We start from the raw sequence: 23,707 nt of genomic DNA on the forward strand, positions 1-23,707 counted from the left end.
CAAGTGGCCTTAGGTGCACTTACTTAAAGAACCAAAACATAATAGTTAATATACTATGCACACACACTACTAACTCACACTCTTTACGTAGGGAGAAAAAATATATTAAAATGGGTTGTTACATTTTGTAAAATTAATAGTAACGAAGCCTGTTGTTAAATCTCCGTATGGCCCCAATCTAATATTTTTGTGTAAAGAAAAACAAAATAACTTTTTTCCGAATAAATGCTTAGCCATGAATTTGAGATGAATAGAAAATGAGACGGCTAAAGTAGCAATCCAAGTGCATATGAAAACTCTAAGGATAACAGTTAAAATACACAAACATACCCTCCTTTACTTGTATGCTTGAGCAAATAAAATAACACTTTTTTGTTGTAAAGCCTGCCTTCTATATAGGTAAAGCTTCTCTTCCTTGACATCATAGACATGTAACAAATCTTTGAAAGGCAAAGACTTTGTGCTTAGGAAACAAATCCATAAACATTTCCGCTTTGCAAAGTTGTTTCCATTTTTTATTAAAAATATATATTGCTAAGGTAATTGTGGGAGGATGATTTTGGAAGTTTATTAGGTAATATAACTCCAGTTGAAGGGCCTTTAATATTCGTCTTCGATATATAGATATATCGTTTTCAATACAAACTCCTAAGGTCATTAAAGCTCAATTAAATAAATTAATTAAAATGTTTACAAATAATGATCGTCGACATAATAAGACAATAATGCATAAAAATATCGGTTTTCACTGTTTTGGACTAGCAGTATGTTAGAAGCGTCTCTAAAACTTGAATATTTCATAGATATAACCAAGAATAAATATAAAATTTTTCATGTTTTTCATGGATATATTTAATATGGTTTTCTATTAAAATATTTTTGGTTCCGTTTTTCCGTTTATATAAAAAATGTCTTCTTAGTCGTTGATGAAAAGTTGCTTAGTTTCTCTTAAAATCCATATTAATTTAACTTGCCAAAACTCCCCAAACAGACCTCCTATAATCTTCCCACTTAAGAACCTTGTTCACACATATCTCCCCCTCCCTCCCCACCACAAACACATTCATCTAATCCCCAACAAGCGTGGGAATATTATGCGAACAAAATATCAAAACATAAGCAAAAGAGTTGCGAACATAAACACCATCAAAAGTACACCCTTCCATTTGTATTCTGCAACATAAACAAACACTTGCTTCTAGCCCTTGTGGAAAGAATGCTTAAGACTTGTTTCCTTGCAGTTTGTTGTTGTTGTTGCTTTTGCTGATTTTTTGTTTTTGTCATTTAAGCTGAAAATAATTACAACTACTTGTAGTCCTTATTTTTTCTCTTCCACTCAGATGTTTCTTCAGTTGTTGTTTTTTTATTTCATTTTTTATTTTCATTTATCGTTCACTAAATTTCTGTGTGTGTTTGGTTTTTCATTTCTGTCTCTCTCTCGGTGTTTTCTTTTTTTGTCGTCGTTGCATAGCAATACTTGTAGAAATTTCCGTTTCCTTTAACATGTGAGTTAGAAGCGAACACACGTACGTACAGACACACACATATGCATTTTGCTTACAAACTAACATCCAGATATGAAGGCAATGCATTGCAATAACTTTTACATGTTTTCTTGTTATTCTCGTACGTAAAGGTGTTTGCTTAATACACTCGAAGAAAAAGTTATGGCCAATATGAAGCATTTTGCTTTTTGGTATGTATGTCGCAAGAACTAATGAAAAATATAAGGAGAAATAGCGTTTCTTTCGCAGTAGTTTACAAAATAATAACAAAACATAACAATATTGAATCAAGTCTCCATGAACCGTAAAATGAAACTAATTCTAATGTCGTTTAGATTGGCGAAAGTTGCATTGCTTTTTACCATGGCTATTCGGCGTCAAATATTACGACAATCTACAATGCTAAAATTTCAAGATTACTGACTTGGAAGATTTTTCTATTTTTGACTGTACCTGACTAATCGCACATAAATTTTTGTTGATTTACATACCAACATACATTGAATAACAAGAAGACATGAGCCCGAAAATTTGACACAAGATAAAGTAGAAGTCGTAGAAAAAATTGAAATTGCTATCTCCGAAAACGCATTTTTTGAGTTATGCCACTCTTTGAGTAAATGATCGATATGTATATACTTTGATTCGGTTAAAAATGTGTCTCGTCGAAATAATGGTAGTAGACCCTCACATATTTAATACCAAATTCATTTCATTGAATTTGGAGTCAGTTTATTTATGTCCGTTCGTTCGTCTGGCAGGTTGATGAGCACTAATTTCTCGATCAGGGTTACCGATTCGACCCAAATTGTTTACAACCAATTTTCCTTCCAAATAAAAAGTTCGTAAATGGACCATATCTATCCAATTTTTTATTGATCCACATAACGCTAACCTCTGATTTCACATATTTTGAAGATTTTAATCACATGTTTAATACGAATTAGATGTTGGGTGCCACCGTGGTGCAATGGTATGCACTCCCGCCTTGCACGTAGAAGGTCGGGGGTTCGATTCCGCGGCCAGGCAACATTAAACTTTTTTCAACGGTGGCAAAATACCACTCAGTAATGTTGGAGACATTTCCTGCTTTTCAGCTTTGAAAAACTTCTCCACAAGTGGTGTCTTAATACACGCTGCACAGTGGTTCAGAATCGTTTTTTCCTGGTCAAAATTCTGTAACTTTTGAACGGATAGAGATATATTCATAATTCTTTTTTTGTTAGACAGATAACACAATCAGCTTTCAGACGAGTTATAAGCGGTAAATTTCGGTCTGGCAGTTGCAGAGAAATTTAAGGTCAAAGTTAAACTTTTGAGTTTTTTTTAACTATTTTTCATCAAAATATGAGTGTTTTTGTGATTTTTATATCTTCCTATGTATTAAAGATGGTCAAACACCAACAAATAAACAAAATAATTACCAAAAAAACTAAAAAAAAAAATTCGAAAAAATTTCGAAAATTTTTTTTCAAAAATTTGTAAAAAAAAAATTAACAAAAAAAATTTAAATTTTTTCAAAAATTAAAAAAATTCTCCATGGGTTTTAATAAAAGTTATATAACTCGTATAAAAACTCATATACTCAAAAAAGTTGTAATTTGTGTCAAAAAATTGTAATTCATATGGAAACAGTATAGAAAAACACGCATTTTTACCCATGTAATTTCAATAAATTGAAAAAAGTGTTAAACGGACGGAACGGGACGGGTACAAAAGTATATATGGGCTGGAAGAGGAGATTTTTGGGCATCTTTCTGTGAAAACAGAACTTTGTTCCATGTTGTTCCACAAAAGTTCTAGTCCACTAAATTTGGAATTTCATAAAATTTAGTACCCGAGGAAAAATAAAATAGATCATGTTGTGTAAATGCTACGGTAATTTACTATAACGATTTTTAAAGGCCACAATCCTACCTACCTTGCAAAAAAACAATGAACACAATAACTGTTATAGTTTCAGAGAAATAGCTTTCTCCAGAAATTTGCAAAAATTACGTATTTCCCAAAAATGGGGAAAATGCTCGTCTTTAGGGGCACGCCACGCCCACACCTTACAATATTTGGGCCTAATTTTTTGGTTTCCTTAGTTTCAATATGTTTACTATCGAATCCCATACAGAAATTAAATATCTTTGACAAAACAAAATTTTGATTTTTGGCCAGGAAAATCGATTCCTGAACCATTGTGCGCCGTTCGGACTCAGCGATAAACAGTAGGTCCCATATCATTGAGCTAAATATGAATCGGGGTGCACTCATTGATAAGAGAGAAGTCTCCCTTGTCCCGTATGGGATGTTGTGGGACAATGTTGTTATGTAGGTGTAATTTTCAATATAATTTGAAGTCTCCTTACTGCATTTCTTTTTCTTGTCTGACTTCACACATTTTGAAGGTTTTTGTCCACGTTTTTATTGGCGAAGGATAAAGATAAAGGCCCCAAAATTTCAAAAAGCCCTATATATTTTGCATGTTCATAAATACCGAAAAACTTCTGGTCGTGTAGCCGGTATTAGATCCGTCATTAGATAAAATTATTAATTTCTGACCGAATGTCAAAGCCGATAGGAATATATAAAAACAAGTAAAAAAGTATCAGCTAGTTGTGCCGACAACCTCAGCCTCTGACAAAAACAAATACAATAATTATGCCGTATATAAAATATATTGATTTTGTATCATGACGTAGCTTCAAAGTACGTGGAATCTGTAGGTACAGTAATGTGGGGCTATACCAAATCATTGACACATACCTACCAAACATTTTTCATAAACGAACTTCTGAGAGAGGACTCAGAGTTTAAGTTCGTGCCGACAGGATTTATTTTGAGCTTTGGACCGTTGTAATAGGGACCGTGAAAACAACCGTCTGCAAAAAATTTCAAATAGATTCGGGACGAGTGTTCAAACTGCACTTTTCCGAAATTTTGTGTGGGAGGTACCCGAAGGACGGGATTGATATATAGGCCTAGGTAATACGTAGGGTTTTTAGTTGTTTGCCTAAACGTACTAAGGACAGTGAATTGAAAAAATCACTTTGCAAAAATGTAATTTACTTGTGAACATTTTCGTTCGATTACTTTTCACAACTTTCGATGTAGATAATCACGGCAAGAATGCATCGATCCAATTAAATCTTTATATGTCGATAAAGGACCATCCTGAAACGATATGAAAAACGGGTTCAATAAATTCAATCGTGGCCGACACTCTCAAAAAACGAAGGTGGTTAGGGTCGGCCAATAACGGCACAAACAAATTAGGCTGTGCATGAGCGGATAATGCAAGATCGCCATGTTATATACCGTGAGATAGAGGCATCCGTGGGAATTTCTTTCACTAACTAACATTTGATATTGTATGAACACTTGGCTACAAAAATGGAGTTTCCTCGTTGGATCCAGAGAATCGCTCAAAAAAGGCTGTTGTCGGTTTGCTTAAAGAAATTATGAATAAATACCATCGCGGTGCTTCAAACGACGTTTGTAAGATCATAACAGACGAATCTTGAATCTATGCGTATGAGCCCGAAACAAAACAGCAATCGACCATGGGGATTCTTCTACGGCGAGGCAAATCCAACGAAAGTTGTTCACGAAAAAAACACTTAGAAGTAAATGATCGCATGTTTTATCGGCTAAACTGATCATGAGGCGCGACAAAATCGATTAGTTGTCAATGAGAGCCGTACTTAAAATTTTCTGAGCGACATTTTTGCACAACATTTCGAAGCTGTAAAACGTCATATTGTGGTTCTTTTATAGCGGCTCTTAAAATAAAGGACGAAAAGGACATTGAAGGAAGCGAGTTAGAGGATTGAAGTGCTATACGAAAATAATCCTCATTCGATTTGACTGCAGACATGTCATCTCAAAAATAAGCTAAAACAACAGTGAACAAAAGATATAACGCTAATTCCTGATGCCTTGCAGGGTCTCTAGCAAAAACTTCATCGCCCGATAACGTGGAAGTTCGACTCACGGCGGATCTGTCCTTTGGGCTTTCATCTCCAAAAAGAATTATCTCTGCCCCAAAATTTGTGCTCACAGTGTAATTGGTTTGAGTGCATGAAAAAGTGTATAAATCATGCTGGATAGATGACAAAAGAAGTTTTGGCAGTTTTTAGCATAAATATTTAGTTATCGTATCATTTATTTTAATTGGTTACCACATATTAATTGGTTACCGTAGGAATTTTGAGAGCTTTTGGGTCATTGTGTCAAGAAGCATGGACGTATCGTTGTAAACAGAGTCACAAGGACTGTCTGAAAATTACACAACTATCATCGAACAGCACTTAAACTGCTCTTAAGCACTAATGTTTGATATGTCAATTTTCGAACTTAATTTAAGTTTGAGATAAACATGACGATGTGTTAAGGTTGGGCCAATGTCAGCCACTCCTTTCTATAGTTGTTGTGCTAACCAGCCATTTTAGTTGGTCATCGTCGCATTTCTTAGAGCTTTTGAACATTATGTCAGGAAGCATGGACTTTATATCGGGAAAAGCTTTGTATAGCTATAAACATTACGATCACAAATAGTATCTTCGGCAGATATGTCAATGCAATCCTCAAACAGAACTTAAATTCACTCAAATGAAACATTTTATCATTTGTGTGAGAGGTACCGATATGGACGCTATTGTAACGTAATTTTCATGGGCAAGTTTCAGTCAATTTAGGATTTTTTTTAGATTTGGGAACAAGTATAAGTCACTGGGAGCTAAATCAGGAGAATAAGGTGGGTGGTCAAGCAACTCGTACTTTAATTCGTTGATTTTAGCCATTGTTAAAACACTCTTGTGCGCTGGTGCTTTGTCTTGATGAAAAATTATTTTTTTGTGTTGTAAGCCAGGACGTTTTTCTCGAATTTGTACATTTAATTGATCCAAAAGGTTGCAATAGTACTCTGAATTTATTGTTTTACCCTTTTGCAAATAGTCAATCAATAAAATACCTTTGAAGTCCCAAAAAACCGTTGCCATAACCTTACCAGCCGATTGAATTGTTTTTGCCTTCTTTGGGGCACTTCCTCCAGCTTCAGTCCATTGTTTGGATTGTTCTTTTGTCTCTGGAGTATAGTGGTGGATCCATATCTCATCAACAGTTATGAAACGACGCTTAAAATCCATTTTATTTCGCTTAAAACGATGCAAACAAGCTGGAGAAATGTTCATTCTGCGTTTTTGATCGACTTATGCGTTTTTGATCGACTGTTAACAAATGCGGCACCCATCTTGCAGAAAGCTTTTTCATCTGTAGTTCTTCATGCAAAATTAAATAGACTCGATCATTTCAGATGCCCATGATATTAGCAATTTCACGCACTTTTATTCGTCGATAATTTAATACCATATCATGCACTTTGGCTACAATTTCTGTTGTTGTTGCTGTTTTTGGACGTCCACTACGTGGTTCATCTTCAATGCTTGTACGACCACGTTTAAATTCAGCAACCCAATTTTTTACTGTTGCATATGAAGGGGCACTTTCACCTAAAACATTCACCATATCATTATGAATTTCTTGTCCCGATAAACCTTTTTTATGTAAATATTTAATGACAGCACGCATTTCTAATTTTTCCATTGTAAAAAAATTGCGGATGTGTCTTTTTTGAAACCCTGTTTCTATTTGAAGGAGTTGCCAGATCGAAACAAAATTTAACGTGTGTTCATAACAGAGATGGAAGTTTCCAAAACACTTAACTTTTTTCTGTTTATACCGCGCTTTTTGTGCTAGGCTAAGAAGTTTCGAACTGCCCTCGTAGATATAGTCAATGTTTGAACCTTATCTACGTTTGGAAGAAATATTGCGATGTTGAAATTATGGACAAAATCCGGTACTCCCTATGAGAGTTATCGTGCGTTAGAGAACATTTCTAAACTATTGTGGGGAAGTTACCCGAATCAGTGGCCGAGGACAACGAGGACAAGGTGAAAATGTTGACCCAAATTGGTTGATCTGTTATAGAGTTCACCAACCAACCATACAGACTGGTGAACAGGGCTAATTCGTTTTCAAATTGTCTGTAATCGATTACGAGGAGGAACAGTGTTGATTGTAATTTAGGATGTTCGATTTTTTTTCGACTTGTTTTTCCTAATATATGGTGATAGTGCACCTACGTGTGTTTTTCTTACTACACTACATAACGCTTATTAACTCAAGAAATGTCATAACTCAAAAATGCATTTTTCCAGATAAATTTGATAGAAATTATTACTATTTTTGCATAATTTATCCAAATTCCATATTGATATCCTGAGAGTTCAATAAGTTACAGCTAGTTTACTTGAAGATGTGTAAAAATCTAATAACGAGTATTTGGAGTTAACCTACCACCACCAACTTCAAACCTTGCCTAATATTATAAATATTGGATAGAAATTTATGGCTGATAGCCCCAAGCAAAGGATAATGTATGCAGATATTTTGCTTTTGGTATGATAATATTTTTATGCAGGGAAGTCAAATTTAAATAGTGCGTTTTTGCAAAATCGATTTTTTGAGTTATGGCACTCTTTTGGAAAATGATTTTTTTTTTAATTTGGTAATTGCATTAGTCTGATGATCATTTGCCTAATGTTATAATAATTCCAACGACTTTTACAGTTCTAATTGTTATTTGTATAATTTTCCCTTTACGTATATTTCATGGCAATACGTATACGTTTTATATTCATATTACTTATACGCCCCTTATAAATGTGCATTTTTTTTTAGATGTTTCTTTAAATTCCTAATATTTTAGTATATTATTCCAAATATGTTAATTTATTTTGTTATTGAATATCCCACTTTTTCTGAGTGTATTAGGTACATTTGGAAAAAAAAATCCCTAACTTGGTCTACGATTCCCATTGCCTTTCTTCCATATGCCAGTTTTTCTCTTTGAATGTTAATATATTTTTGTTTTAATAAACTTTTGCTCATACCTTTAGAGTTGTTTTGGTTTTTTTTTCATTATAGTTCATCATAAGGATTTGTGCTTAGAAAAATGTATGTGTTTGTAGTTTTTGTTGTTTTAATATGTAAGAATTATGTAAGATTTTCTGAGGAGGAGCAGGAGGAGAGAGAGAGAAATGTACTTGTAGGACGGGCTTTTAAATTGGCAAGAGTTAAGAAGACTTTGATTGTGCATATTACAAAAATGCAAATAAAGAATACAAGTTGCATAGTTGGAAAAAAAAATAAAAATTGTCCCATGGAAGGGCAAACGTTTTTGAAAGGTATTTTGATTAAAATCTAAGATATAGTTTTATAGTTTTTTCTTTCGATTTTGTCGTCGTTTTAATATAGTCTTATTATAAATTGAGAAAATGTACTTTTCTGTATGAATACATACATACATATATATTTAATAAGCTGATTAAGATAAATAGCTTGACAAGCACAAAATTTGAAATTTGTTCAATTACGTGACATTTTCAAAAGTCTATATATTAAAAAATAGTAAATTAAAAAATATGCCTTGGCATACCGAAAATAATCTTGCATATAAAAAGTGGCTTCGTAAGATAGTTAAAATATTTTATAACTTGTTGGGGTAGCTTTTTAATCAAGAGCCAGCCATTTGCGTTTAATTTTGAGAAACATGAGGTTGACCTAGAATAGATTCGTCTTTTTTCTTTTATGAGATATTCGTGGGAATATTTTTTAGTTTATGTAAATGTCCTTTTTCGTGTACCTCAAAGGGTTAATTCATAACGGCTACTTAATCATGAAACTCTTATGTTCATAATTTCCACATAAGACAAATCGCAAACAATGCAAGTCCTCATTTTTTTCCTAGACAAGAAGAATATTAAAAAATGGACAATGAAGGAAAACAAGAATAGAACAGAAGCTAAAAGAAAACTTTTTTACAAGACAAAAGAACATGTGACGTGTGATAGAACAAAAAGGCCGTAACAAATCTTATTTAAAATGGAGTAGAAAGACATATGAACAAAGTTCTTAATTTTCCTACAGACATAGGGGGTCACTTAAAGGTCATTTACATATATCATTTGCACATCTCAATAAAAAAAGTTTCAAAATTAATATTTAGTTGGTACTTACCAAAATTTAAGCGGCTTTCTCATTGGATAACTTCTCGTTATGGTGTAACCTGCAATGAGATTTTTGCAAAAAAGAGAGAGAGGGGTACCAAAACATGGTGATTAGTAAAGATTGTCTATTGGAAGGCAGTTTTGTTTTTATTTGATCATATTTAAAAAGAAAATTAAAAAAAAAAAAAAACAAATACAACAAAATGGAAAGAGAAACAGAAATAAGTAAAAAAAAACAATATAAATTAAAAGCGTGTAATATTGTGTTGTGTAGATTTGTATGTGTAATTATTACCCTGTAATATTTACTTTAATGAGTATTATGTATAAAGTTTAAATACGTATACGCCACTTAATACCTAATATGAATAAATACCTAAAGCGGTAAACAGTACAAAAATAGTGCCCCTAAAAGTAGGCAATATTTGTTTACTTTATAAAAGTTACACACTAATTATTAATTCTATTTGATCTATTTGAAACACAATGAAAGCGTTCCGCAACAAAGCATCATACTTTTCTAATTAATAATCAGGTAGAAATAGTGAAGAATTTCTTAATCTTAGCACAGGAAATGTTAGAAAACATTAGAAAATCATTTGTCAGGTGTATATTTTTTTGATAATTTTTACTAAACTATACATCATCCAAAATTGGCTGTAAAATGAAAAAAAAAAACAACAACAATAACAATGGCGGTTAATCTAAATGTGCTAACAATAGAACCCTAGTTTTAAAAATAGGTGAAAAAAACGATTTGGAAGTTTTCAGCGTTTGCGAGAGACCTAAAGACAACTTAAACTTTAGAGCGGACAATTTTTAAGGGAGTGGAGTTAGATATTCCTTAATTTCGCAGCCCATTTCTTTTAAAGTATAGCTTTTCCCTAGCAGGAAAATGTGTAGATAATTTTGTAGACCCGATTATAATGTCTACATGCTAATAAAATTTTCACACGCCATATTCAATTTTGGAACAGGATCTATATGTTAGGAAGCATCATTGTAATCGGCTCCTCCAAGAGCCGTCAAACTGTCCTTAAAAGTTAAATTAAATTTTTTGAGGTGCTGTCGGTCCGCCTGTCGATTATCGTGAGATCTTAAGCGAAAACTTTGAACCTTTGTAAGGGAGTTACCTGAGTATGTTGTCTGATATGAACCTTCCTGGCGTAGGAGTTTTAGAGCTTTTATATCGGGATGAACAGACTCTTCCACAAAGACATTAGGTCGCTGTAAGTAGGACCACAAGGAGAACCTTCCGTTAAAATTTCAAAACGATACTGCAACAGATCTTAAGCGATAATTTTAAAACTTGTTGTGGAGATAACAGAATGTGTTGTCCGATATGGACCTTCTTGCCACTTGATATACATACAACGTATGAAAGACATTTTACGATGTGCAAATATTCGGCCGAATCGGATACCAAATTCGCAAGTAATCGTGCTCATCAGACATTTTAGTTGGTACAGCTTAGAGCTTTTGCACCAATATCTCAGGAATTATGGACGTATACCCTAGACAGACGACAGCGTTAATTTGCATTAAGAACTGTATTTAATTTTGCCCTGACAGACGACAGTTTCTGCATTTACGAAACAGCTGATTGCTGGTAAACAACTGTTTTGTTGTTGTTTGCAATGCAAATTGTGCCTCAGAGCGTGAATATGCTCTCTCCCTCATATGAATATGGGCTCTCTTTTACGGTATTGCCATATTGAAGTACCTAAATGCCTTTTAAATTCAGTTTCATTTTGTGCATAATGCACGAATTAATTTGAATTAAGGAAGTTAATGTACATTAACGCTGCCGTCTGTCTAGGGTATTACCTTCGAAAAAGTTGTGCCTTTGTAACCAACCTTATACAAAAATTATTTCAAAACGATTCGAAACATGCCATTTAACTGCACTTGTGCGAACATTTTTGATTTTTTTATGGGAAATTGCTGAACTGGTGGATCGATATAGTGTCTATATTCGAACCTGATCAATGTCCAGAAGAAATATTACGTGGAACGAATTTTGGATCATATCATTTGGTTCCTTTTGAGAGTTATCGTGTTAAGCTTTTGTGGAGGACATACGAGAAGGAGTGCACTGATATCACCTATCTTCGAAGTAGGTCCAAAGTTGGACATATTATTACCAAGGTAAATATTTTTGAAATTTCGTGTGGGACATTGCCGAAGTAAGTCCATATTCGATCATTATTAGATCTGGAAGAAATATTACGATGAACAAATTTTGGATCAAATCGTTTGATTCATTCGAGAGTTATCTAGCGCACCATTTTTGAACTTTTAAGGGGGAGTACCGGACGAAATGGACCCATATGACCCATCTTCGAATTAGACCTAAATTTGGACACAACAACAACAAGACAAAATTTTGAACCGAGAGTTATAATGCGCTCCAAACGGGCAGGGTTAAATCGAGTTCAAATTTTCTAAAACTGATTTCGTCCAAATACATACCACGGATTCATATATATGTTCCCATAACATCCCCGATAGGACAAGAGCAACTTTTCTCATGTCATTGAGTGCACGCTGATTCATATTGTATCAAAGATATGGGACCTACTTTTTATAGAGCCGAGTCCGAACGGCGATCTTAAGACACAACTTATAGAAAAGTTTTACATGGCTGAAGATTTTCCTTTACCGAAAATGTTGATGTTCTGGTCAAAGATAGTGCCGCAGAACATCTGAGTGCAAGGCGGACGTGCTTACCACTGCACACCGGTGGCCCCAAATATTTGATGCATATCTGTTCGTATCAAAGTGCATTCGAACTCTATGTTGATTTCAAAAGACAGAAATAATGACGGGCGGACGAACATAAGTTCTATTGATAAATTATGGCTAATATATATATTCCACAAACATCTCAGATGGGACAAGGGAGACTTCTCTCATATCAATGAGTGCACCCAGATTCATATTAGCTCAACGATATGGGACCTACTGTTTATTGCCGATTCCGAACGGCGTGTCCGAATACACCACTTGTAGAGAAGTTTTACATGGCTGAAATACTCAGGAAATGTCGCCAACATCACTGAGGGGTATTTTGCCACCGTTGAAAATTTGATGTTGCCTGTCCTGGGAATCGAACCCACGACTATTAGCGTGCAAGGCGGGTGTGCATACCATTGCACCACGGTGGCATTATGGCTAATTATGTTGAACAATTATGACAAACCTGTCTTGAATCTTTTAATTTTGGAAAAATAGCAGTTGACAAAGCATTATTGCTTTCGTGTTCATATTCTTCACCGTCATCTACCTGCCAAGGGCTTCGCAAGAAATTTTACAACCCCGACATATTACAACATCCTCTGAAGTAATAGGCCAGTTAAAATGTCGAATCTTTAAAGATCTCATTTATTCCTTCACATAATGGTTACTGTAGATAGCACTCTATGACCGACAAATCTCACCATGCTTCCAAAATTGGTTTGATGTTTAGAAAGGTGGTTTTATTTTTTGTTTTTTTTTTTTTGAAATTTTGCGAAAATCATTTTAATAGTAATTTTAATTATTTTCTCGTTGGAGTCGAGCTTAATGACCGATGATTTTTTGCAAATGAAAAAAGAAAGCCGAAGATTCGAACCCACACAACTGGTTTCGCCCTTGGTAGCGAGTCATCAGACATATCGGCTGTAGAGTGGCTTCTCTGTCATCGAACTTTTTCTCTTTCAAATCCAATTTGTTTCTACAGTAGTGCATATTTGTCCACTTAATATGTATGGCTTCCATGACAAACGCTTAGCGCAGCCTTTGGAAGTTATGAGTTTTGGCTCTGAAGGCTAACTCGCCGTTATAACACTTTTTCATATGTTTTACATGGACGTCGGTTCAAACCCCAGCCTGGCTCAAGCTGAGTTTTATTTATTTGAAAGTTTTGCCTTTAATTTTATTATTCTGCAGTATGGAGCAGAAAACAATTTTGGAAAAAATATGTACTTTAGCTCAATTCTAATATATGAAATTATTAGAGGGGACAAACCACGGTCAGAAGCCATGGAAGCAAGGTTCTGCACGGTCAAAAAATATGATAAACCTACACTGACATCTCTGAAGTAATACCAATCAAAATGTGGAATTGATCATTTAGTTTCTTACGAGATCCCAATTTCCATTTTGTGACCCACAAATGTATGGAAGCCTGCCTTGCCATGCTTCTAAAATCGGTTTGATGTTAAGAAAGTGGGTTCGATTTTACAAGAATATTTTGAAAAATAAGTTTTTTTTGTTTCCACTCAAAAGTTTTGTTATAAAAATATATGTTCTTTAAATTAGAGCGTATACGTGTTGACGTGGCGTATACGCACCATTATTGGTTGCCTATTTGTGCAGACTTTGAAAACCTTATTACTGTTATTGAAATCTTATTAATGTTCTTTCGTCTTTTTCAGATTAATTTAACTTCATGAAATTTTGCTGAATTGGAGATGTATACATAGTTAAGGTAAGTACCTCATTGTAAAGACTTACAAATGTAATGATAGAATTAATCTCTGTTACATGACGATAAAATGACAATGTTATGCGTTCTTCATCGCTAAGGCAGCATTTAATTGACTGGACATTGATACTGAATGTAATTATTAGTCACAATTTTTGCTTTTTGAATATGATGTGTACATCATGTTTTTCTTTCTTTATTTTGGATTTTATCATGACTCAGGGGCAAAGCCTCAACATTTATTCGTAAACTTATTTACAAAATTTAATTTTTTTAGTCTTTGATTTTTTTGGTTCTATGCTCGTTATTATCGTAATTGAAATGGTTAAAATATATTTCAAAAAAACTTGAATAATACCTTCGAAAATATTAGTGATCATCTAAGGCGTATACGTGTTGACATAACGTAGCCGGCGTACTATGTCTTGAATGAAAATACCAACTTCAAGAGGATAAGGAACTTTCAGTTTAATAAAACTTCTTGCAAATAACACCTGCAAATGTTGTATTTTAAGTAGATTATGTTTAATAAAAGATTTTTGCAATGTAACGTAGTGAATGCATTTATGTATGTGATGTTCAAAATTAAAATATAAACAAATGTTGTGTACAGAAAAAATAAAAAAAATTAAATATTTTTGTTTTTTTTTCACAGAAATTATTTCTCAAACATTTGTAAAGTTATTGCAAAAAGTGAATGTCTTTTTTTAAGCAAACAAATTAGTTTGTTCTTTATATTCATTTGAATATTTTTTATTGTTTTTTTGTTTTGTGTGATATATATTTTATTTTGTTTTATATTTTCACCAATACCATTTTTCGATATTTTACCCTTAAAATTTGTTTGGTTCATTTTTGTGTTCATTAGCACTCGTTAACAACAATGATTAACATCGGTGGGTGAGTCTCTGTTTGACGGCCACTACATGTTGAACATTATTGCCGATTGTAGGAGTCGTAACTGTAGTAGCCCTGCCGTAGAATGCGTGCTGCCATGGTGAAATGTTGTTGTATTCACAGTGATGTTTTTCTGGCCACTGTTTCTGTGGCCCAGTGTACTACACCATTCGCAGAGGTAGGATTGTAAGATAGTTTAAAAAAACAAACTATAGTTAATGTTGTGCAGCATTACTGGCGTTGCTGTTGCTGCTGCATGGTGCTTCTCAATCACATTCATATTTATTTTCTTTCACCCACTCTCTTTTTGCAACGGCTCTCATTTTTGTTGTGTGTTTCGGTTCTCTCAACCAAAACCACTACTATCATCATCATCATCCTCCTCATCAGTATCAGTACAGAAAAAAAGGAACAACAAAAAGGATACGGAAAATCCACACACAACAATAAAAAATTGCTCATAATATTATTTTCCGTTTTTCTTTTTGTCTGTATGTGTATTTTTTCTTGCATTTTGCATTCATTCTCGGTGTTTTGAACTGGCAATGCGTAAGTGTGGTGGCTGGGTGGCGGCAGTTTTACTATGATGGTGACTAGTAGTCATCATCATCAGCGGCGGTAGCCACATTTGCCAGCAGCATGGGAGTGGGTTTTGTATAACGTGAAGGTGTTTTTTGTATTTCATAGTCACACATAACGCAAGCACATGTGGCATGTGAAGGTGCATCCTGCTTCGTGATGATGATGATGACGACAACAATATTTTGTTCTTCTTGTTTTTGTTATGGGTGATGATGTGATTGCTGTTGTATTTATGTTTTTGTTGCTGTTGTTAATAAGCCGGCTATAGTAGACACCACCATTCTTGTGTTGTTGGCTCACGTTCGTTCATACGTGGCAACTACATGGGTTGCAATATGTGTGTGCAATATTATTTATGTTTACGAATTTTTATTTTGTTACATCATTCGTAGTGTATTTATTCTTTTTTTGGTTTCTTTTCTTTTTTAATTTTCACATTGTATCACATTTTTTTTTGTTTTATTCGTTTTTATTTTTCGTTTGTTTTGATTACGTTTTCTTATAATATATGATGATGTTGTGTTTTATTTCATTTTCTCATGATTTTCTTTATACAACTTTTCGTTTGTTTTTTTCTTTCACACATGCATTTGGGTTTTAGTTAATTCGTTTGTTTTTCGTTTTAATTTTATTTTATAAATTTTGTTAAATTCAAATTAAAAAAATAATAATAACAAAAAATTTCACATTTCTTACTTCATCTGCAAATATATTTCAGGGAAATCTTCTTGATAATTTTGAAGTTAAAGGAGATGTTTGAAAATGTGAAGCATACTTTTAGGCGTACATTAATATTTGCTTTGTATTTTAGCAATATGTAATTGCTATTAACCCTTTGTGGAGCAATAATAACGGTATAAGATGCTTTTTATTAACTGTCATTTGCTACTTTTTTATGAAAAATTTGTATAATGATAATTTTGATACTTAATACAATAATCATTTGGAAGGAACCTACAATTATATAAGAATATATCGCTCATTTACTCAAAGAGTGGCATAACTCAAAAAATGCGTTTTCTGAGTAGCAATTTCTATTTTTTCTGCGACTTCTAATTCATCTTGTGTCAAATTTTCATATCGATATCTCAAAAACTCGACGAGTTACAGGTCATTAACTATGAGTTTCGCATAATTCATCACAAAAGTTTGTGTAATAATCCTTTTAAGTGAAGAAGTCAAATTTCAATCACCAACTTAAAACGCGTATCTCCAAACTGGATTTTTCGAGATGTGTCACTATTTGAGAAAATGAGCGATATGAAAATATATATATATTTTTGGTATGTATGTTTATATATATTTTTACTTGGCAAATTGTGAATATCCAAGAAAAGTGATAAAAGAGTTAAATTAAAGAAGATGAAGTTGGTTATCCTACAACAAACCCGACAAAATATTTGTCCTAAAAAGACGTTCCAGCCTGGAATTAATCAAAGCGAGAATTGTGATAGTACTCTTCCTGATAATTCTACCGTTGCCACATTAAAACAAAATTAATAAAAAGTGCGACATTTTTGTAAAATTTTCTTGTTTTCAAATTCATTTTCGAATAATTAAAAATAAATAGAAATTAGTGTCTGAAATTAAAAAATCGAAATAGTAATGCTTAAGGACAACGGTTTTTGAGGTCCCCCTAATTACAGTCGAACGTTCTTTATTGCTTGGAATAAGCTGATAAAGTGAAACTCATCTATGACATATTGTCGTTGTAGGATGCTACAAACTGTGAAAGGAAGGAGAAATCGATGAAGCAGAAAAAAATAAAAAAATTGTCAATCGATCTTTTTTTTTAAAATATAGTTGGTGGGCATCTTGTAGTAATTATTATTTCTTTGTAATGGCGGAATTTTTACCACATATGTATATTTCATTACGGGTGCCAACGTGGTGCAATGGTATGCACACCCGCCATGCACGTTAAAGGTTCGATTTCCCGGCCAGGCAAACATCAAAATTTTCAACGTTAGCAAAATACCCCTCAGTAATGTTGGCGACATTTTCTGAGTATTTCAGCCATGTAAAACTTTTCTACAAGTGGTGTCTTAGGACACGCCATTCGGACTCGGCGATAAACTGTAGGTCACATATCATTGAGCTAATATGAATCGGGGTGCACTTATTGATATGAGAGAAGTCTCCTTTGTCCCGTATGGGATGTTTGTGGAACAATTATTATTATTATTCCATTACGAATAACAAATTTTAGAACGATCCAACACTAAGCTTTAAATGTTGAGCATTTGTGGGGGAGGTACCAACAGCTTTGTTCTAAAATATTACAGGAATACACGAAAAATCTCTATATTTTTTTACAAAAAAAAAAAAAAACTTAGATTTTTTGTGGCCAAAGAGCAATACAAAAGTTTTCGAACATTTTCTCAAGATATATGGACTTTACGAATAATAATGTTAATTTTTTGGATACAGGTCCATACTCAAGTCTGCGGCACCAAATCGATATGGTTTATGTCAATGTATAATTTATATTTTATAGTCATTTTATGAAGTGAAAAATTCTACTTGAGGAATTGAACTAATACGGCAGGTACAATCGACTCCAAATATTATGAAACAGGCTAGATCCAAAAAAGATTTTTAAGTTCTATAGCTTTTAAAAGTTTAAAATGTTGTGGTCTAGAAAGTCCAAGAAAGGTCTACACAAATGTTTGTAGTTTTCAAATTAAATTATGTATTAAGCCACTAGGCTGATTATATGAAAATCCTAATTCTGGGACTTTTACATAATTTGTTTTTTCTTTGGACTTAGAAACCCTAAAATATGCTTATTTTTCCAATCAATTTTTCGTGCCCTTAGAAAAAAGTATTTGTATGTTCCAAATGAAGTCTCCCTTGTCCCGTATGGGATGTTGGTGGAACAATTATATAATTATATATGTTCCAAATGAAATTATATATTTAGCGACTAGGCTGGGAAAAGCATAGGGTCCAAAAATCCACGTTTGCGGTCCTACACAAATAAATACCAAAAAACTTTTTTATTTCTGGTATTCCATACCTTGAATTGTGGTCTAAAAATGTCCACAAGTTACCCAAAAATCCTCACTTAAATATTTTGAAAGCGGTGCCCGGATATTTTTAACATTGCTAAATTAATTCCAAATTTTAAAAGCCATATTTTAATATGGAAAATTACTATAAATGTTCATCCATATTGCAAATGATCCAAAAATCCACCTTTGCGACCTTAGTAGTCCTACAAAAAATTTATGTTTTGGTGTTTATATATTTATAAAAATTTTGTTATTTGTTTTTTCTTTTATAAAGTGAAAATCCCTGATGATGACTTTCAAAGAAAGACGAAATATTGGTACAATAAAAATTAAATAAAAAACAAACCCACTATTTTTAATCACCTAAAGCCAAACAAAATGCAACAGTTTAAACAGTCCAAAGGTCAACTATAAAAATTAAAAAAAATCCTGCCTCTCAAATATTCTAAAAATAGTGCGCATATTGCATTCTTTGAGGATTTTTTCTCATTTGCTCCTTGAAGTTTTGAAAGGTCTAAAAAATGTAAAAAAATATTTTTCTCGGATTAGCTTCAAATCGGTCTTTTAAATTTTTAAATTTTCCAAAAAATATGGTCTATGTTCATAATTCTCATAAAATCGACACTTTAAAATTAAAATGCTTATGATTTCGTTAATTAACGATATTTTTCGGTAAGTTAGCGACGAAAAAATGAATCGTATAGTCCTACCGATAGCAAGAAAAGTGTGTGGTCAACTTTTATTTGAAAATTTAGTTCATAATTTTGCGTTTTAATGTTAACGATTTTTGTCGGTAACTCAATAATAGGAGTTAAAGAAGAACCAAAAAAATCTGTTGGCATATTTACTGGTGCACGCAAATATAATAAGGCAACAAGGCAAAATCAGAACAAAAAAATCTAAGGATGGAGGGAGGAGGACTGGCCAAAGTAAACCAGGCAGCCTTAAACAAAAAATGAGTTAGAGAATCGCACTACTGATGAGATATTTTGAAAATTAAAGTTTTGTGGTATTGAAATGTCACAACAATATTCATAATTTTGAATGATTTTGAAAAGATCTATTAAAATCTTTTAAATTTTTGTGGGCGTACAAATGTTTCAAGTGCCCAAAAATCATTCTGGAAATAATAATTCTCATATTGTTAATGGTAAAGCCTACCATAAAATTCTCAATTCTAATTTTCTTTTACTGGTCTTGAAAAATCTAAAATGTTAAAAAATATATATTTTTATTTATTTATTTGTTTTTGCACTGGATTGGCATCAAATCTGTCTTTTAGGTATCCTTTTTTTCAAAAAAAAAATCTATACTTTTGGTCTTTAAAACCCTGATGAAATATTCTAAAATCTTTATGTTTATTTTTTCAATTGTAAACCGGCATAACTTCTTTTCATTATAACTTAATGATTTGTTAGCCGATGTAAAGAAAAAAATATATGTAGAATTCCCTTGTGAAAAAATAAGCTATTCCCGTTTTTAATTCGAAATCTAAGAAGCCCCGTTTTTTTTCTACATTTAACGTTACAAAATCCAAAAGTGAAGTGACCCAAGAAAATCGATTTGGTACATTCATAATATCATTAATATATTTCTTTTTTGTCGATATTCAGAATGAATAAAAATACACCATTTAAATTGTTTATAAGGTTGCCTAATTGAATTCGTATACGTGTTTACATAATGTATACGCCCCCTTAAGCCAGCTTGAAATATAATTATGTACATACCCAGCAAAATAAAATTGAACTACTTCATGATGAAGTAGTACTTTCATAGCTTCTTTCCGAAGCAGTCCACAGAGAGTCATGATAGATACAGTCTATTCTTTATCTTTTGACAAAATCCGATTTGTATCCATATCATCGAATTTATTGTATATGAACAATTTATGAGTTTTTTGCAAAACGACTTTTAAACAGCAAAAACATGATCCGTTATGGTTATTTTCTACTTTTTATAGTAGAGAATTCGCTTTTATTGCTCAAAAATACTCGAAAACTTCTTAAAAAATGCTTCTTTATTGACTTCCACAGAGTCATGCAAAATATGTGATGAAGATATAAATTATCTTGTAAAAATCATGACTTTTTTCACGTAAAAAGATGTAGTCCAGAAGCACTTGCACTCATGATTCAACTACTTTTTTGGCTACAAACATTTTGCTTGGTACATACAATTATTATAATCTTTCGCTATATAAATATTGGTCGTTACCCGTTTTTTATTCTTATATGGTTGCTTTAGGAATAAGTGTAAGATAACTTAAAAGGGTCTCGGCTTTCCTTTCAACATTTAAAGTGCGTCTGACAGTAAAAAGTAAACAAGAAATTGTTGGCAGCAAAGTCCTATCAACCAATCAGGTTTGAATAAGCTTGAAGTATACTTTTTTTTTGATCGATAGTGCCATATTTTTACATAATATAGTATTCATTGTATATTGAATATGGACTTTAAAGATGCCATATAAGAACGGTCCCAACAGTAATAATTTATTGATTGTATTTGGTTTTTTATCAGTTCAATATTTTCTTATATTTTAAAAGTGTCGCCAACTATTCAAATATTTTAAAAGTGGAAACATGTTGATAAAAAGTAAAATTATGAAACTTAAGCAACTAACCCCGATTATAAGTCTTCTTTTGTTATAGTTTGGATTTACCGAACAAATTTATAGCGTTCCGGTTAACTTAAAGTTAAAAGTGATGAGCAACTTTCAATGTAAAAATTATATTTTTAATGCCTCCAAATTGGGTTTTTTGCGTTTTGAAATCCATCAGATAGTAAAAGAACACATATAATAATGGCCTTAAATGTGTTAACTTTGCAATATTTGTGGTTACAGTGAAAGAAATATATCAATGTCTAATCTAAACTTTTAAATTGAAATATTCAATCTACCCTATGCGTATAAGTGCTGACACAAAGTATACGCCAGACTATTGATTGTAATTTCTTATATGCACCTAGCTCTTTCGTGTTAATAATTCCAAAACTTCTGTACAGAATCAATTCAAATATTTAATTATTAGAAACTCGTTGATAAAACACTTCAAAGTTACATTAAATTTAAAGAAGAATGGATAGAATGGATTTGACGAATATGCCTCAAAATCGTTCAAACCGCCTAAATTGTCGGTGTTTTTTTTTAGTTTTTCTACACTGTTATATTAAAAATATTCCACTAAAGAAGTGCAAGTGATTTAAAAAATTAATATAACACTTCTTATCCAATTTTTTAACAAAATAATTTTAAGTGTTTTTATTGTTTTTCTTCGAGCTTTTTTATTTTTAAATAAATGAAGGATTATTCGAGTTTGAGATCTGTTGTCGATGCTTATTTTTCTTTATTTACTTCGGAAATCCATCTTCAGGGAGTTTACTTTATCTACAAAACAATAATAATTCCGAAATATTGGAAAATAAAGACAAATAAACATCAACAACAGACCTCAACCTCGAATAATCTTTCATTTATCTAAATAATTTTTTGTTTATTATAACAAAATAATTTATGAATATAGTTTCATGTTAATTAATAATTTTTAAACAGAACATCTTCCACAACCAAACACTAAAATTTTCCACTTAAAATATTTGAAGAACATAGTATTCTTCTGAAAATGGAAATAGTCCCAGAATGGATTTTACGTTATTTGTGGCTGTTGCAATTTTATTTAACTCATTTAGAAACTAAAATGCAAAAATTGTATGGATATGCACAGTTTCATAAAAACAAACATTTTCAGTTAAAATACTCCATTTGTTGTAATATAATTAAAAAGTTTATTAATGCATCACAGGTTCGAAAAATGTTTATTTATATTTTAATATTGAATGGAATTTATTTTTAAATTTAATAATCTTTCTGAAACATTGTATCAGTATCAGCAATTATAATTGAAAGGAAGATTTTTTTTTATTTTAAACGCCTTAAAATATGCCTCACATTTATATATTTTTTATTAATGAAACTTGAATAATATGTTTTATATTTTTTTTTTTTAATTTTGTTTATATTTTAATTATTTTAATTAAGCACTTTATATTTGGCAAATGCAAATATTGTTTAAAATATTAAAAAATAAAAATATTTATTTATTTTTTGTTATTTTTAAACTAGTTTCAGTTTAGTTGATTTATATTTTAAAAATTATTTATTTTTAATTATTTCTTTTCTAATTAATATTTAATGATTAAATTTTTTTTTCGTTCACTTCACACTGTTATTTGTTTCTTTTCAACATTAATTTATTTTTTAATTTTTTTTTTTTATTAATTGCACTGTATATTATCTTTTCTTGTTTCCACATTTTTTTTTTTAATTTATAAATAAAATTAAATAATTTCAAAAATAACTTATATTTTATTAGCTAAATAAATAATTTTATATACCATGTCGAGTTATCGTAATCGGTTATGGTTTTTGAAAGCCGTTTGATTTTTGGAGGTATTGATAGTTAACGATTCCGGACGTTTAGATTTTGGATTAACTTTTTTGTAGTGGTTGTTTGCGAGCGTAAAAACAAATTGAAGTTTTATCGATTAAGTATTTCTTTTTTGATATTTCAATTTACATATTTAGTTTTGTTTTTGTTGATGATGTTAAAGCGTTTTAAAATATTTTTTATTTAAAACAGTTGATTTGGAATTGATTTGTTTGGTTTTGAAAGGGATTTATTTTTATTTAAAATGTTTAATTTTTTTCTCTTCTTGATTCAATTCAACATCGTGTGAGATGAGATTTGTTATTAAAGCGCGCAACAAACGTAACGTTCGCTTGACCTAAGATGAATAACTCTTAAGATGTTTAAGTTATATCCTTTTATTTGAATACATATAATTTTTTGGAGTATTTTCTATACAGCTACAAATTTATATATATATTTCGACGAAGAGTAGAAAGAAGATGCTTGTGCTGCTGATGATGATGATGATGGTGGAGGTATATTTAAAATATATATAAGTAGGTGTCTTCGGTATATATTTAAATGTGTACACACTAATGTTTTAGATGTGTGTTGTTGCTTTTGTTGTAGAATGCACGATGCCTTGTTTGGAGAGAGAAATGTTGGTGAAGTGCGTAAGTGGTATGCTTGGTTGAAATTATTTAAATATATATATTTAATAAAATACATATATCTATATACATACACACTTGCTATGTATATATGTATTTGGATA

General features: G+C 31.8%; 1 protein-coding gene across 1 annotated transcript in view; it reads right to left on the bottom strand.

Annotated features, from left to right (window-relative positions):
* Positions 1–23,325, bottom strand: part of LOC141393968 (homeobox protein prospero-like) — a 227,806-nt gene extending 204,481 nt beyond the window's left edge. The window contains exons 1-3 of the mRNA XM_073967646.1: positions 22,919–23,325; positions 14,862–16,210; positions 9,573–9,621 (exon numbers count right to left, since the gene is read on the bottom strand). The gene's annotated coding sequence lies outside the window, so the exon portion shown is untranslated. The remainder of the gene's footprint in view (positions 1–9,572; positions 9,622–14,861; positions 16,211–22,918) is intronic.
* Between the last annotated feature and the right edge of the window lie 382 nt (positions 23,326–23,707).

Source organism: Musca autumnalis, unplaced genomic scaffold (genome assembly GCF_047663935.1).
Source record: "Musca autumnalis isolate F117 unplaced genomic scaffold, ASM4766393v1 scaffold_1, whole genome shotgun sequence".
Lineage (NCBI taxonomy): Eukaryota > Metazoa > Arthropoda > Insecta > Diptera > Muscidae > Musca > Musca autumnalis.